Source organism: Galeopterus variegatus, unplaced genomic scaffold, assembly GCF_000696425.1.
Source record: "Galeopterus variegatus unplaced genomic scaffold, G_variegatus-3.0.2 Scaffold2894, whole genome shotgun sequence".
NCBI classification, from domain to species: Eukaryota; Metazoa; Chordata; class Mammalia; order Dermoptera; family Cynocephalidae; genus Galeopterus; species Galeopterus variegatus.
In genome coordinates, this window is record NW_007729005.1 from 83,302 (window position 1) to 95,059 (window position 11,758).

Here is an 11,758-nt window from a genome sequence, read left to right on the forward strand (position 1 = left end):
GCTCATTGGCTGAGCACGGTGTGGGCGACACCACACCAAGGGTTGCTATCCCCTTACCGATCACGAAAATGACAAAAAAATAAATAAATAAAAATAAAAAAAATAATCATGGAAAGCAAAAGAGATGACAAAAGGCCAGAAATTGGTAAATATTCTTCAATTTTTCAAAAGTAGAAAAGGGTGGATGTCCAGAAATTTAAGATGGGTAAACCTGACCTCAAGCCCCATTCCTATGAAGAATAATCACTATATGTTTGGGGACACTCAGGGCCAAAACACGGGACAGTCTAGGTGCCACAACCTGCTGAAATAAACCTTAGTCTGTTTAGGAGTTATAGAAAAATGAGCCTCTAAGATGACCCCTAATGTACTTCTCCTTGTGTAACTTCCGTCTAACCATCATTAACAGTATGTCACTTCCATGATTAGACTACAAAAGATTGTGATTTTCATCTTGCTAGCAGACTCTACCTTGTTAGCCTCAATGAAGCAAGCTACCATATCGGGGAAGCCCACATGGCAGGGATGCCCACATGGCAAGGAACCGAGGGCAGCTTCCACACAGCAACCAGCTAGGCTAATCCATAAAAAATAATAATGATGTTAGACTTCATTAAAATTTAATACTTCTGGGCTGAGCCCGTGGCGCACTAGGGAGAGTGCGGCGCTGGAAACACAGCAGCGCTCCCGCCGCAGGTTCAGATCCTATATAGGGATGGCCACCGGTGCGCTCACTGGCTGAGCACAGTGCGGCCGGTCTCAAAAAGGAAAAAAAAAAAAAAAATTTAGTACTTCTGCTCAGTGTTAAGAGACAATGTCATGAGAATGAGAAAACAAGCCATAGGCTTGGAGAAAATATTTGCAGAAGAAATATCTGATAAAGAATATTATCCAAAATATACAAAGAATTCTTAAAACTCAACAATAAGAAAATAACCTGATGTTAAAATGGGCAAAAACACCTGAACATCTCCCCAAAGAAGTTACATACATGGCAAATATATATTATGGAAAGATGCTCAGTATCACATGTCATTAGGCAATTGTAAATTAAAACTACAAGATATCACTACACATTAGAATGGAGAAAATCCAAAACACTGACATCACCAAATGCTGGAGAGTATGTGGAGCATTCATTTTTTTATGGGAATGCAAAATGGTACAGCCACTTTGGAATAGTTTGGCAGTTTCTCACAAAACTAAACATACTCCTACCATATGATATAGCAACTAATTTCCTTAGTATTTACTGAGTTAAAAATTTATGTCCACACAAAAACCTGCACATGGATGTTTACAGAAGCCTTACCCATAATTTTCAAAACTTGGCAGAAACCAAGATGTCTTTCAGTAGTTGGTGAGTGGATTATCAGGCAAACAAACTGTAGTACATCCAAACAATGGAATATTATTCAGCACTAAAAAGAAATAAGCTATCAAGGCCTGAAAAGACATGGAGGAACCGTAAATACATATTAGTAAAGGAAAGAAGCCAATCCAAAAAGTACATAAGATTCAACTACAAGGGTACTTCGAAAAGTTCATGAAAAGATTTGTATTATCTTTTAATTCTATTTTTTCCACAAACTTTTTTTTTTTTAGATTTTTTTTTTCATTTTTATTTTTATTTATTTATTTTTTTCGTTAAATTTTTATTTTGTCAATATACAATGTATATGATTATTATGGCTTTCCACAAACTTTTTGAAGTACCCTTGTATATAACATTCTGGAAAAGGCAAAACTATAAAGACGGTAAAAAGAAGAACGGTGGTTGCCAGGGGTTTGGGAGATGGAGGAATGAACAGGCAAAGTACAGAAGACTTTTAAAGCAATGAAAACACTTTATATGATACTATAATGCTGCATACATGTTATCACGCATATCAAAACCCATAGAATATACAACACACCAAGAATGAACCCTACAGACTTTGGGTGATAACGTATCAATGCAGGTTAAATTGTAACAGTTATACCACTCTGGTTCAGGATGTTGACAGTAGGGAGTTTGTATATGTATATGGGTTTCTGTATTTTCTGGTCAGTTTTGCTATAAACCTAAACTGCTCTAAAAAAAGGAAGTCTATTCTTAAAAATTGAATTACTTTTAACTTAAAAAATAGACTTTAGAGCTTCCAGTCAAGATGGTGGAATAGATGGTCCCCAGTGTCACTCTCTCCCACAAATCAACCACTTTACAACTATTAAAAAGCAACGACAGGCCGGCCCGGTGGCGCACTGCTACAGTGCGCCGCTTGGGAGCGTGGCAGCGCTCCCGCCAAGGGTTCGGATCCCACATACAGACCGGCCGCTCACTGGCTGAGCGAGGTGCGGGCGCAACACCGAGGGTTGCGATCCCGTTGCCGGTCCCGGTCTGGTACGGGCGCGACACTGAGGGTTGCGATCCGTTGCCGGTCACGAAAAAAGACAAAAAGGAAAAAAAAAAAAAGCAACGACAGCCAATTGGGGCCACTAGAGATCAGGGAAGAGGAGGAGAGACCTACAGAGCTCATGAAGGCAGGAGAAGCCACGATGACACAAAGAAAGGATCACTCCCACCACTTTGTGCCCCAGTCACTTTAAGGCTGGAGCTGGTGAGCACACAGTGCAAGAGCTGGCAAAAGCTGCAGGTGTGCCCTTCCTACGAAGTTGCTTGGAGGCGGCAGGGGAGAATAAAGCCTTGGCCCCCAGGCCAGCAAGACCACTAGCAGGGCTCCTGTGGACCCACATAGGAGCGAGGAGCCAGAACAACAGAAAAGCGGAACCACTCAGGAGTGTAGGCGGTGGGGGAGACAGGCCCACAGGGAGAACATTAGGGCACAACATGGACAGCTGGCCTGACCTCCAATAGGCACAGGACCACTCAGTGGAGACTGGTCAGGAATGTGGAGCTGCAGGGGTGCAGTTTGCTGGGAAGACTCAGGCCCAGACTGGAGTTTCCACATAACTCCGGTATGCCAGACCTCACATGACCCAGAAGTACATACATAGGTCAAACATTAAAACCTTAGTTGCACAAAAAGACTTGCCCAAAGAATCAGCAGCAATGAAGCAACTTAGCTGAACCACAGGGCTCAAGTGTTGGTCCCCACAGGAAGTTCCTCCATTTTAGAAGCAAAGGACAACAAATTAATTTCCAGTGCAGAGTGGAACAATCCAACACAGAACTGAAAGAAAAAATAAAATGCCCACAGATCAGGGACAAAGTTTGATATTAACTAGTAAAGGTCTACCACCACCAAAGTACACCTATATCTGGGGACTGGAAGCCCCCTGGGCTCCCAAGCCAGGGAGGGGGGAGAGCCAACGGCATCAGCTATGCCAACCCCCTGCCTCCAACATCCACAACCAGCCCAGCGATGACCACCAAGCCACTGTAGGAAGTGCCCCAGGTCCCAAGCTGGGGTGATGAGGGGCTGAGGGCCCCAGCCATGCCCCCCCACCAACATCTGCAACCAGCCCAGCAATGACCACTTAGCTACCGCTGGAAGCACCCCAGGCTCCCAAGTCAGGGTGGTGGGGGGCCAATGGCCTCAGCCACGCTCCCAACATCAGCAACCAGCCCAGCAACAACCACCAAGCTGCCACAGGAAGAATTCTGGGCTCCTGAGGGGACTGAAGGCTTCAGCTACACCCCCCTGACATCTGAATCCAGCCTAGCGATGATCCAACCACTGCTGGAAGCCCCCTGGTCTCACCTGCTGCAGTGAGGGGGGGGCCATGGGGCTTGATCACACTCCTCCTCCTTCCCCTTCTTCCCACCCTATATTCCCTCCCCTTTTCCTTCTCCTTCTCTCCCCTAACTGCTCACAACATCTTAGAATGAGGCATGGAGCCAGGGGAAGCCAAACCTAGCCACAACCAGGTAAAGAGCACACCAAAAACACCATTTTCACACAGGTAGCCCTCCATAGCCACTGCAATTGCCATGGCTGCCACAAAAGTGGCTAGTCTCTATAGCAGCAATCACGGCCAACATGCAGATAACACACCAGACTCTCAAATTCATTGACACAATGAGAGGCACCAACGGAGACCAAAAAAAAAGAGGTCCTCTCTCCATAGAGCACACTTCAGAGTAACAGAAGCAGCATCTGATTTATGATAACAGGGGAGGACTTGATCACACCTGTCTCAGTACTGGACAGATCATCCAGGAAACAAACCAAGAGAGTAACAGTTAATCTACAGATAAAGAGAACAAATCTATGGTTATTAGAGGAGGGAGGGGGAGAGGTTGGATAAAGGGCATAAAGAGTAAGTGTGATTTGTAACAATGAATATGCTAATAAAAAATATTTTTTTAAATATAGACTTCATAGGCACAGGTGATCTGACAGGAGTCTAAATTAATTTCTTAAATATCCCAACATGTTTCTTGTCCTTCTTAAGACTTACGATTATTGAAAATAATCAAAAGAATATCCTGCAAGCTGTAAAGACAGAAAGTGCCTAATTGCTCAGTCATCACCCTCTGAATAGGTGGTCAGCTGCCGAAAATTACTGTCACAGGGGCAGCAGCTATCTGTGTACACGAATTCTAGTAAGTTTGTAGAAGCAAAACAAAAAAGTCTCATTACTTGATAGACATATCTTATTCAAGAGGATCATCACAGAACAGACAATCCAAATTCTTTTATTTATGTGTTGTTTGAATTGTGTTGTTATGCAGATTTTTTTTCCCTTTTGTCTTTTTTCGTGTCCGGCAATGGATCGCAACCCTCAGTGTCGCGCCCGTACCGGACTGGGACCAGCAACAGAATCGCAACCCTCGGTGCCGCGCCCGCACCTCGCTCAGCCAGTGAGCGGGAACCGGTCTGCACGTGGGATCAGAACCCTCGGCGGGAGCGCCACTGCACTCCCAAGCGGCGCACTGTAGCAGTGCGCCACCAGGCCGGCCCTGCAGATTTTATTTTTAAAGTACAGTGACCCTTGAACAAATCAGGGGTTAGGGGTACCAACCCACCAAGCAGTAAAAAATCCCCATATAACTTTCAAATTCTAGCTTACTGTCGACTGGGCCTTATCAACTTAACATAAATAGTTCATTAACACATATTTTGTATGTTATACGTAGTATATACTGTATTCTTACAATCAAGCAAGCTGGAGAAAAAAATGTTATTAAGAAAATCATGGTGCGGCCGGTCTCAAAAAGGACAAAAAAAAAAAGAAAAAGAAAAAGAAAATCATAAGGAAGAGAAAATACATTTTAAAAACATTGAAATACATTGAAAAAAATCCCCATATGAGTGGACCTGCGCAGTTCAAACCCATGTTTTTCAAAGGTCAGTCAGCTTTCTTGCTATGGTAGGATTTGACCCAGCTGGATATAATAATGCATTATTCACAATGCTCACTAAATGCTACTTAAGAAATATTTTTAAGTTATGTGACATTTTAAAAGAAATTGTAAGAGTATTGCCAAAAAAGAAAAACTAAGTACACTGTTATTTAAAAAGCATAGCTAACACTTACAAAATGACATTACCTCCCTAGGAATCGGAGCTACAGATGCCTTGATCTCTGTGCCAGATTAAGAAACATCAACACATTACCAAAGAGTAAAACTGAAGGATTTCAATTCAAACATTTCTTTACAATTCAATGAAGTAAAAGTTAAGATTTTTCTATATCAACATTACAAATTCATATTTCCCCAATTTTCATAGTGGTCCTAAGGGATTCTAGTTGTTAACAACAACAAAAAATAAAATAAATAAAAATAAAAAACCTTTTAATGTTGCATTTTCAAAAGCTGTATTTTCATATCCCTCATCAATTACCACTGAAATGTGCAGGAGTTTCACATACACAATCTCTTCAGTATTTGTATAATTTGTATTATGTGTGACATAGCCTAAATGTCATTCATGAAGTTGACCACACTGCTTATTACAGATTTGAATTTAAGATAAAGCAATGATACTACAACTTTTGTTGTAAGATGTAGTCTTTCTTGCTTCCCTCCCAATCCCACAACCACAACACACACCACAAAAAAGGACTCATGGCATTAACCTTAATAATAAATTCTACAATCCCACATTGAGCCAAAAGAAATTTCTAAAGGTAACATAATCTCTGTATCTTTTCCTGGCAGAATCTTACCTAAACAATTCCTCGTGAACAGTTATCTCCTCTTCTTCACCAAAAGTCCCCATGAACATTTCATGTGTGTGATCTGTTATGCTCCTGAAGTTGCATGAGTTATGTTTTACCCGGGGTCCAGCCTCATTTATGCCTGCTTAAAACTAATTATTGACTTTAAAAAAAAAAAAGGTCCTCACCATCACATAGAACATGTTCCTTCACATACCTAAAAAGACAGTCAACCTGACCTCTCCACTTTGATTCAAACAGTGTTTTCCTAATTTTTCCTCCAAATCATATTCCCTCATATCATTGTCCATGTCTGCCACTTACTCTAAACTTTTTTCTCCTCCTTCTATGAGTAGGGTCCATAAGCAAGCACGAAAGTCTATAAAGACTTATAATGCTGACTACATTGTCTGAGGACACTGCAAAACTCTATTAGGATAACCATTCCCCACCCCCAGTGTATTATGTATATTGATGTATTATTAGCTCAGCAAGTGGATGGCAATAAGCAGGGTTCCTATTTACATGAGTTATTTTTCAATTTTCCTTTTAAGAACTCATTGGTTTTCACAAATGACTCTGTCATAGAGAGAGATGACCAACCAGTCAGTTTTTCAATGGCATAGCAAATGCCAGTGGCCAACCAGTCTAGAGACCTAATTCACCGAAAAATAACATTTAAAAAACAATGACATTCTTTCTTAGACAAAGGGCAGGGGAAAGACACTGGCTGAAAAATGACAAAACGGAAAAAGCTACATCCCTTTTAATGTCATGGGATAAAAGAAATTCAGATGGAAGTGTTGTTTTAGGCTTGCAGAATTTGCACTACTTTACACAAAGAAACCCCATTCAAGAAGAAACTAAAAAAGCCATTATTTTTATTAGTAACATTATGGGCTAAAGAAAATAATGTACTTATGTACATGTTTATAAACATTTCTATAAAATGATTTTTTCCTTTACTTTTAAAGGATTTTTTTCATTTGGCAAAAAGATTGAAATATTATTTACCATAAGCAATGAAACCCTGTTATAAACAGTTATTTCTTCTCTTCATCCTTTTCCTTAAATTCAGTACTCTTACAGGCTACCTAAATTGATGATGACATTTAGAAGGATGATGAACTAACTTATAGTAGTATGATTAATGGTAGAACTTGCTGTTAGGAGATAATGCTAAAGTTATGAGTGCTAACTAAGAATGTGAAATACAGTAATTGCATATTTATAGAGTTCTCCCTGATGTGTTACCAAAAAAAAAAAAAAAGAGAGAGAGAGAGAGAGAGAGAGAGAGAAGGGAGAAACAGAAAAAAGTGAGATGGAGAAAGGGAAAAAAGGAGGTTGGTGCTTGGTTTCTCTTTTTTAAGGGGGTGGAGATATTGAGGGGAGAGAGGCATGAAACATCCTAGGGACACCACTACAAGGGGAGAATGTACCCAACACCACTTGTACGCTCAAACATGGGGATGCTATACACAGGGTATTAAATCTCCTGAGATTCATTCTCTGTTTTAAAAAGGCATGGCTAAGGATACTAGAGAATGAATACATTACCTATCAGAAGCTACAGGCTTAAAGGTAGATTAAAAAGTGAAAACCCAAGTTTTTCCCAGGTAACAGCAGCCTCTTCAAGACTATAAAAGCAGGCTTTTGTTGTTGTTCTTAATATACAGGGCAAAAATGCAACAAAGAGGAAAGAAAGAAATAAACATCTTTTATCTTCATGTTATTATCTTTTACCTCAGTACAAATGTCTCTTTAAATGGTGGTAGGTAATATGCATTATACTACTATTGGATAACTTGTGTCAATTAACTTAAAAGAGAGGAGATATATTTCTTCACATTTACTGCTTTTAGTACCCAAATACATAGAAGATCATTAAAATATACAATATCTTTTTCCTAGGGATAACCAATTTAATTTAATAGAGTTTAGATTTTTTTTAAAAATTTTGGCTATTCATATTAATTTTAATTTATTTACACTTATGAACCTCATTGTCTTCATCTGACAGAACATTACTCTACATTGAACATGACAAAATTCCAAAAATTTTGGCTATTCATATTAATTTTAATTTATTTCCATTTATGAACCTCATTGTCTTCATCTGACAGAACATTACTCTACATTGAACATGACAAAATTCCTATCTGCTAAAGTATATCTTTATCATGGTACTCCTCATCTTGAGCAGAAAGATTAAAATTCATTGAAAATAACTCCACTTTCAAATATCTAGTTAACCTAAACTTGTAGAGGTTATAGCAATGTAACCCCTAAAAACAAAAAAAGAGGATGGAGAGAACCAGGTAGAAGCTAGCAAAAAAACCAGAAATTCTAACCAGAAACTTTTGGTTACCATGTCATATTGAAATTACTATAAAATTTCTGCTGAAGGGGCTGGCTGGTTAGCTTAGTTGGTTAGAGTGCGGTGTTGTTATAAAACCAAGGTTGAGGGTTCAGATCCCTGAACCAGCCAGCCACCAAAAAAACAATAATTATAATAACTTTCTGCTAAAAAATATTTTTCTAAGCCATTTTTTAGAACAATATCTTTTGTCATGTAAGTTGGGCACAGAAACCTCAAAGTATTATGGACAGATATCTCTTCAGTTAAAAAGGTAAAATTTCATCTGCTCATACCATATAAAAGCTGATATCACACACAGAAGCAAAGTGCCTTCAATTAATAAACTAGAAATGACTTAAATACTACATACATACTTGCACTTCTATTATCTAAAAAAGTTATTTAAATTTCCATTTTAAAAATAAGCATAAACTGTGAAAAGAAAACACTTGTAAATAATGCAAACATCTCTAAATTACACTTAAAATATAAATTACAATCAAGCGATTTTGAATCTAATATTAACTTTACTGTAAATATGTGAGTGAAAAGTGGTATCTTTTAGATATTGAGTCACAAACACTATGCAAAACACCAGTCCTAAATTTCAGCCTAAATTGTTTTCGTACTAACAATTGGCTCAACTTTCCCTCTTATAACGTAAACAGATAAAAATTGCTTTTGTTATTAAAAGACAATAAATGTGAAGATTTTTAAATGGGGGGGGGAACACATCAAGGACTAGATTACTGAAAGGTACAATATTTTTCCTAACAGAAAAACAATGAAAAGAACCAGAAATTAGGAACTTATCTACAGTAATTATGGAGATCTGCATTTTTAAATATAAATTTATAAAATATTTTAACTATTAAAATATGCATCATTGTTTCATTCAAGTTCATTTTCTCTGATAATTGTACCAAGTAGAACTTTTAGGAACAGACTAACCCTGTAAGATTCATTAAAGTAACAAACATCCACAGACACAACATTGCCAAATACAAGTACATACTTGACACTGATGGAAGGCAGGAGGCACTTTTTAAACATAGTGAAGACCTGTTTGTACTTCAATACTTAGTACAGAGGTATTGCATAAGTGTCCTAGTGATGATGAAAAATATGTAAACTTTGGAAAAGAGACTATTTTTTAGGCTTGTTTTACAAGTTATCATGAGACTACACACTTAACCCATGGATTCAGCTTCCACCTATGACTTTAAAAGGACATTCCCCATTTTAATCACTTCATCTTAACATTCTCTATAGAAAGTAATCTGTGTTCAGGAAAGGGCTAGTTTCTAGACATGTTTTTAAAACAATCTCTGGCTCTTTCAGATTTCTAATTTACCATATTGAGATATTCGAAATGCCAAAACCTTGACTATGGATTTAGAAATAAATTAGGTAACTCTTTGGATGAAACATGTCTAAAAAACAGGATTTTTTTAGTAATACAAGTTACACAGCCAGGTTGCTTAACAATGGGTATAAATTCTGAGAAATGCATTGTTAGGCAATTTCATCATTGTGCGAACATCAGAGTATACTTAATTACACAAACCTAGATGGTAAGGCCTACTACACACCTAGGCTATATAGTATAGCGCACTGCTCCAACCACATGGTATATGCAGCCGGTCCTTGACCAAAACATCATTATGCAGGGCATGACTGTATTTACAAAGAGTTACTTTAAAAGACTATAAGCTTATTCCAATGTGCCACTGTGGAGATTTGGGGGGCAAGAGGCACTTTAAAGAAGTTTGATATGTCCCAGAAGAAAGGCAGACTTATTCTTTTATAACTATTTTCCCATAATCCATACTATCCAATCTAAACACCAAGCTGATCTTTCACCATTTCTAACAGACAAATACAACCTCAAAGGTCAAAAAATGTCCTGCGATATATTCAAGAAAACATGGCAGAATCTGAAGGTACCACAAGGCAACTAAACAGACTCTATCTACACTTTCTGGTATTTTTGCTTATATATATATATATGTTTAAATTACTTTATAACCAGGATAACTAATTAAGGTATATTCCTTAAATGTTTTGTTATTCTTAGGGAAAAACACTTGTGCAAGCTAATCTTAGAATGGCTCTATAAATAGAACTATAATCTTGCTTAAATTTCATCTATGCTCCATCTCATAAACCAAATCAATACAGCATACATTTGAGACACATAAATAACAATTTTCACATAAAAAAGGAGAGAACTGATAAATAACATGTACCTAAAATAAAAACAAATTTCCCACATCATTTTTTAAAATCATACAAAAACCAGTATTTCTAATTCAAAAAAAGATGCTATCAAAGAAGTACAAAAGATGCAAGTAAGAAACACAGGCAAAAGCAGCAGCAAAACGTCAAAACAGAATTACAAAGAACCCAGTTCAATTAACTACATACTCTTCACTCCTTTTTGACTTACAGTGTACCAAATTTAATGTACAGCTTGTTCAAGTTATAAATTCCATATTCCTTAAATCCTTAATAAGATCATAAAAAGTTTTGCTTTAAGAAGTATCACAGAATAATCTTTGGGAAAATTACCCAGGAACTAAATTTATCCTTACTATCAGTATTAGGCAAGGCTACTTCTGGCCCTTGATTGTGAAGAAGCAGGTCCTGGGAAGAAAGGAGAAAATTAGGTCCAACTACAAAATAACCTACAATTTTCATTGAACCAAATTCCCCGTTTTAATTCAATTTTTACAAAAATAGATAACCCATTTTGTCCTTAAGTCATTCATACAGCCACCCTGTAACTTTTCAAAAGAAAAAATCTAGCAGAAAGATTTCTACCTAAGATCTTTTACTTTGAATTTCTACTTAACAGTTCTAACCTTGAGTCTTTCAAGGGTTATGAAATGAAACTAAGGAAACTAAATTGCACATGGATACGATTATGAGACAAATAAACTAAAATAGTCAGAATATTAAGGTATTCATTTCAGATTCTGTCCAAAACATTTTATTTAATCTTTCATACATAAGAACAGAATTAATGAATTATTTCCCTAATCAAGTGTGTCTTAGTTTGCCTCAGCAACAGAGTCTGAGACAATGACTCAAAGACAAGAGGCTTATTTGGGAGGTAATCCTAGGAAACATCAACAAAGGAATAGAAGTGACACAGAGGGGGTGGGAAGGAGGGAAGAAAAGGAAGAAAAAGAAGAAGGAGGAGGAGAGAGAGGATGAGGAGGAAGAGGAGGAGGGGGAGGATGAGGAGGAGGGGGAGGGAGGGGGAGAGGGAGGGAGGGGGAGAGGGAG